This window comes from Suricata suricatta, chromosome 6 (assembly GCF_006229205.1).
Source record: "Suricata suricatta isolate VVHF042 chromosome 6, meerkat_22Aug2017_6uvM2_HiC, whole genome shotgun sequence".
In the NCBI taxonomy this organism is placed as follows: domain Eukaryota; kingdom Metazoa; phylum Chordata; class Mammalia; order Carnivora; family Herpestidae; genus Suricata; species Suricata suricatta.
The window spans coordinates 124,947,748-124,954,395 of NC_043705.1; the positions used below are offsets into that span (position 1 = coordinate 124,947,748).

The following is a 6,648-nucleotide window of genomic DNA, read 5'->3' on the forward strand; positions in this document are numbered from 1 at the left end:
ATTATTTATTCAAAATATAACTGGCCTAAATCAATCATAACTGTAGGGGAGAAAATGACAATAAACAGAAATTAACTCACGCCAAGACTTAATTGAGCTGACTCCAGGGGTTAGATAAACATCTCAATGTGAAGCACATTAATATTAGATTGTGATACCGTTGGCAGGGATAAAAGTCTTGGACCTGACGTTGACTTTTAAAAGCAAATGTTTTGTTACATAAATTATAGATGTAATTAGTAACAAAATATTTTGAGCCAATTCAGGAAAATTTACAGTCATAAAAGTTTTCTGATTTTTCTTAAAAATTTCCTGCATAGGGATTCCAGATTAATTTTGGCTGCTTTTAATGGATTTTCTAAGACTTAGAAACAGAAAACATGAAGACACTTTTACAAAGAGTAAGTAGGTTAGTTAGTCTTGTAAATATTTTTTAGAGTTACTTGTGCATGTGTCAGGAATCAATATGAGTATGTGTATGTGTGGGGGGGTAGTGAGAAAGAGCGATATCACTCCAGCCTTGCAAAAAGTAAAATGATGAATTTAAAATTCTAAATGTGACTCCAGATTCCTTGATTGTATTTTCATTTGATTACTGAATTAAGAAAAATAGAGAAATTGAGTAATACTTAGAATTTTAAATTCATCCGCTTACTATTGACAGGGCTAGAATGATACTACATTTTCAGTTACTATTCTTGTCGCTACTATTTATTTCAAAGTTTATCTAAAATTAGGAAGTATGTGTATACATTTCATGGCAAAGACTGTTTCATCCACATCCTTTCTGTTAGGTAATGCATGATGGCCTTATATTATTCTAGCATCTTTCTGGATTTCTTTCTTCTTTTTTTTTTCTTTCTTTCTTGCTTTGTTTCTTCTATCACTTCCCTCAGGTCTGAAAATCAAAGGGTGTAGAGGAGTTACAATCCCATTGTATTGAATAGGTTAGTAGGACTTGGTGGAATAACTAAACTCATGGGAAAATTAGCTGAAGAGACAGCCTCTAGAACCCTTGAACCCAATGCTACATTTTTCTCATTAGAAAATACTTGTACAAAAATCTTGAGATGATAACTTCCTTAATTGAACTCTACACCTGAGGAGACATGTTTGGTTGGAAAAAAAATCATCCCTGAGCAAAGAATGTGTTTCTAGACTTAATTTCTAGAAGACTGATTTGACCATAAAGTGCATTGTAAATAATATAGAGATATTTTGGGACAATTCTTTGCTAATGATTATCTCTGCTAAGTTAAATTTGTAAAAGCTAGAATATCATAATTGAATTTTCCAAGGACAGTTTTGACCAGTGTTTGATAATTTGTAGGAAGTAAATTCAATATGAATACAGATCTCAAGAAAAGGTAAGGAGATCGTTTGTCTACTGAGTGATACATTTAAAGAATTGTGTTGCATTTCTGACAGACTCATATATTTTTGATATGAAATGGAAATTAAAAATTATGTAAGATAACTTTCTACACAGTGTAAAATCCCCTCATACTATATAAGTTTCCATTATCATGTTTAATTTTAACATGGCAAATAATTACAAGTAGGAGATTCAAGAATGTATGAATAAAAATAAAATTCTACCAGTAATCAACTTTATCAGTTTTTTGAAATATTAGCACATTACAATATGTACCATATCTATGACCCACCCTCTTATATCATAAATTCATCCATGATTGCAAATGTTATTCATGCCCTGCTTACACTATGAGGACATTTCAAACATAATTCATACTGTTCCTAGATCTCTATAATGTCTTATTTTCTGTCATCTCCAAATACACATGGTCCCAACTGTATCATAGCAATACCTTTCTGATTTAAATGTCATTATCTTTCTCTGTAAACTACTCAGATAATATAATCTTTACTTCCACAATTTTGTGCAGCAGAATTTTGTTTAGATTTAATGCTAAAAGCAAAAATAATAATGATGGGTTTTAAGCGGCATCCTTTGTACTTTTCAAATAAATTAGTGTAAAGTAGGTCTGAAGGCATATGAGAGGATTACTGTATATCCAAAAAATAGTTGTGGTTTGTATTAGAACAGCAGTTACAAAGATGGAGACAGGTGAACAAACCTGAGAAATATTCAGTGCTTGGCAATTAATCAACCTGTACCCAGTTAGGGTGTGAAAATGAATGTTACCCTTTATATAAAGTCATATGTCTGGCATGAATTTCTGGTATGTCACTGTATTGCCAAATACTAAATAGGGAAATTTTGGAGGAGCATGAGCACCAGTCTATTTCTGAATCCTGTTCCTAGTTTTAGTAAGAATCTTGGTGTCTTTTGGAGTGGGGCTAAGATCACTGCTCTTCGCTGGAACTTAGCTCCTCAGATTACATAAGGATTGAGACCTTAATTTATTATCTTTGACCACTTTCAGAAGGGCCTAGAGTCCTGTCCCTGACTTGCAGCTTGGGAATTGGGTCCTTAACTTCTGTCAAACAGGAATTTCAGTAATTAAACAGGAAGGATTAAATCAGAATTGGTGACTGAATGCAAATCACATCTTCCAATTATTGCAGATCTGAGTTGTTACTTTTTTGGCCCCCAGATTAGAACATCAGATGATTACATGTTGATAAACTTCCTCAAATTGGGGCATTCTATACCTCTCAGTTACTATGTGTGGATGATTTGGGACTCTGGCTCAGTATCAGACTCTCCAATACTACTTCTGTATTGTTTTTTGAAAATTTCAATATTCACTTATCCTTTCAGAACCTGGTTTCTTAAACTGATCTTCTTTGGTGATCAATGATCTTGTTCCCAATCCCAGCTTGACCACTACATTTCATCATACTATAAAGTTACCAATAATAACTGCAAACCTAGCATGATTCATGCATGTGATAGTTTTATGTATCAGGTTGGCTAGCCTATGGTATTCTGTTATTCCAAACACTAATCCAGGTATTGCTATGAAAGTACTTTGTAGATGTGGTTAACATCTAGCATCAGTTGACTTTAAATAAAGGATAGCCTTGATAATGTAGGTGGACCTCATCCAATCAGTTGAAAGGTCTTAAAGGAAAACTTGAGGTTTTCCTAAGGAAGAAGAAATTCTGTCTCAGAGCTTCTGTTATTAGCTCTTGCCAAAAAATCTTTTCATTCTGCAAGCCTGCCCTGTGAATTTCAGACTTGTCAGTCTAGTAATTAATAACCTGAATCAGTTCTTTAAAATTAATCCCTCTCTTCTATCAGTTGTGTATTTGTTTGTTTATATCATACTTAAATATATAGATAGATATAGACAAATCAATCTACAGATATCCACAGATATATATATAGGTAGATCTAGGTGGATCTAGATATACAATTGACCTTTGAACGGTACGGGGTTTAGAGACAATGACCCTCCCCAACAATCAAAAATCCAAGAATAGCTTTTTACTCCCTTGAAAATTAACTAATAGCCTACAGTTGACCAGTAGCCTTACCTGCTGCATAAACAGTCAATTAACACTTATTTTATATGTTATATGTATTATATAGTGTTTTCTTACAATGAAGTGAGCTACAGAAAAGAATATGTTATTAAGATAATCAAAAGAAGAGAAAAGGCATTTATAGTACTGTGTTTATCTTTAAAAAGCCATATAGAAGTGGATTCATGCAGTTCAAACCCATGTTGTTAAAGGGTCAATTGTTTGTATATTTAGATTTATATAAATACTACACATGCGTGAGCGCACGCACACACACACACACACACACACACACACACACACACACACTTTATGGTTTTTTTCTGCTACTTTACCAGACAGCCTTGACTGGTACAACACATCTCTCTCTCTCTGAGCTCCTCCTAACAGTCGTCTCTAATGTACTGATCGTCTCTTCTTTCACTTATTTCTATGCCTTTGATGTTCCCTTGTCCTCGCCTATCCAGTTTAAGTTTTATATTAAATCAATATAATCACTCCCTTGAATATATATTGTCAATTGCCTTGCGCTCTGTTTTCTTATTCATATTAACTCAGAAAGTTCACAAACTTGGTTAAACCTAACTCAGCACAAACTCTGCATACACAGCTGCAGCCATTCAAGTGTGGCTAGCTGGAGAAAAGCACTATCAAGACACACTGATTTGTCTTACATTAAATTCATGACTTAAGAGCTCATGTAGGCTCTTACTGTATCTTGTCCAATCACATTCCCAGTGTCCTAGATGACTAATTTATATCTTATTTCTTCTCCTCAAATATCTATCACCTCCTTTTATGTTTTTTTTTTATTTAAAAACCTTGCCTTCTACTTCAGAGAGAACTGAAATAATCAGAAAGTTATTCCCATAGTGTAATACTTGCCCAACCCCCTACTTGAGCAGATGTATCCAATATCAAGCTGCTGTGAGTATTGCTGCTAATTATTCATTACTGTACAATACTCCAGACTGTTGCCCTTGGCCACAGGAGTCATCTTTGCCACAAGTGCTTAGGAGGCTAACACCAGCCCCCTGTCATCACTGGCAAATGACCCTCCAGCCAATGATGCAACCAACAATGATTATCCTCAGTTGCATTTCTTCCTCATAGGTTTCTCTCCCAATTGTACTTAACTGGATCAAATACTTGTACAAGGATCCCCATCTTAGTTTCTGCTTCTAGGGAACTTAATCAGGACACTTAGGATACCACCGTCATGTACCGACATGTATACTCACACACTCTCGATTCATCTTATCACTGCAGAATAAGTATCCATATTCCTATCTGAAGACATTCCCAACATATTTGTAGTAGATTCCATCCTCAGGATATATTTCCAACAATGCACTCCTGTTTCTGTTTATATTATTAATGTTTACTTCTGTACTTGGCCACTTTTATTAACACTCATACATTCTGTGGTTTCTTTTGTCTTAGAAATTATTTTTCTTATCCATTTTGTTTACTTATTTCTTTATTTGCTTCTTGTTCCACTACCTCTCAAAATTGTTGACAGTATCTGATGTTTCCAACTTATGTTTTTCCCTTTCTCTCTTAAATATCCAAAATAATATTTAAGAAAATAAATAGGATTAAGTTCTATGGATAACAATAGCAAAGAGTTTATAAGCAATATGGCTATGAGTTATGAACAGTACAATCCACTTTCATGATCTGAACCATAGATGTCAATGTTCTAGATTCTTCTTTATTCTCATCTTGCTCTTTTCATCAACTTCAATGATTTAAAAACCATAGCAGAAGGGGCACTTGGGTAGCTCAGTCAGTTAAGTGCCTGACTTTTGATCTTGGCTTGGGATAGATCTCACAGTTCATGACTTTGAACCACATATTGGGTTCAGTGCAGAGCCTACTTGGGACTCTCTCTCTCCCTCTCTCTCTCTCTCTCTTAGCTCTTCCCCTGCTTGCGTGCATGCACTCTCTCTCAAAATAAATAAAAATCTTAAAAAAAGAAATAAAAGCCATGAAAATACATAAAGATAAATGTAAATGGCTCCCAAGTCCATATTTAGCCCACTATCTTTCTTATCCATCAAATTATAGAGACAAATAATTGATCCCAGAAATAATGTAATAACATCTGTGTTAATCAAAAATGTGTTTAGCTATAAGAACAGAAATTACCTTCTTATAACAATTCTCCCTCTGGATGCTGCTTCCATAACCTAAACAGGAGGAAAAGGGGAAGGGCAGAAGACAGCAGAGATATGTCTAAACTAAATTTACTTACTTTTAAAAACATTTTTTCAGAACTCCCCAGCAGTGTCTTTCATATATATGTTATGGATTCAAACTGAGTTACATAGCCAATTCCAACTGCAAGGAAGTTCACAAAATTGATTATTGTTAACATCACTGCAAAGAAAAAACAAAGTTTTTGCTGGTAGTGGTTGTTGTTGTTGTGAAGAAAAGGGAGAATAAAGGTTAGGTGGCAGCCACAGTGTCAGTGTAATCACTTCCAGGATATTTATGAAATAGTTGTATAGTACCAGTACCATATGAACCATAATTATTACAGCAGAAGTCAAAAAATGAGACATTAAATGCTGAAATTAAAGCATAAACATTGTGAAAATGTCATTACTACCCAAAGCAATCTACACATTTGATGCAGTCCCCATCAAAATTGTACCAATATTCTTCTCAAAGCTAGAACAAACTATCCTCAAATTTGTATGGAACCACAAAAGATCCTGAATAGCCAAAGTAACATTGAAAAAGAAAACCAAAATGGGAGGCATCACAATCCCAGACTTTAGCCTCTACTACACAGCTGTCATCATCAAGACAGTATGGTATTGGCACAAAAACAGACACATAGACCAATGGAATAGAATAGAGAACGCAGAACTAGGCCCACAAATGTACGGCCAATTAATTTTGACAAAGCAGAAAAGAGTATCCGATGGAAAAAAGACTGCCTCTTTGGCAGATGGTGCTGGGAGAGCTGGACAGCAACATGCAGAAGAATGAAACTAGACCACTTTCTTACACCACACACAAAAATCAATTCAAAATGGCTGAAGGACCTGAATGTGAGATAGGAACCCATCAAATCCCTCAAGGAGAAAGTAGAAAACAGCCTCCTTGACCTCAACCGCAGCAATTTCCTACTTGACACATCCCCAAAGGCAAGGGAAATGAAAGCAAAACTGAACTCTTGGGACC

General features: G+C 34.9%; 1 long non-coding RNA gene across 1 annotated transcript in view; it reads right to left on the minus strand.

Moving 5' to 3' along the window:
* Positions 1 to 695: 695 nt before the first annotated feature.
* The window catches only part of LOC115294424, a 12,567-nt gene continuing 6,614 nt past the window's right edge, over positions 696 to 6,648 (minus strand). Inside the window, exons 3-4 of the long non-coding RNA XR_003909889.1 lie at positions 5,711 to 5,796; positions 696 to 898 (exon numbers count right to left, since the gene is read on the minus strand). This is a non-coding gene — a long non-coding RNA (uncharacterized LOC115294424). The remainder of the gene's footprint in view (positions 899 to 5,710; positions 5,797 to 6,648) is intronic.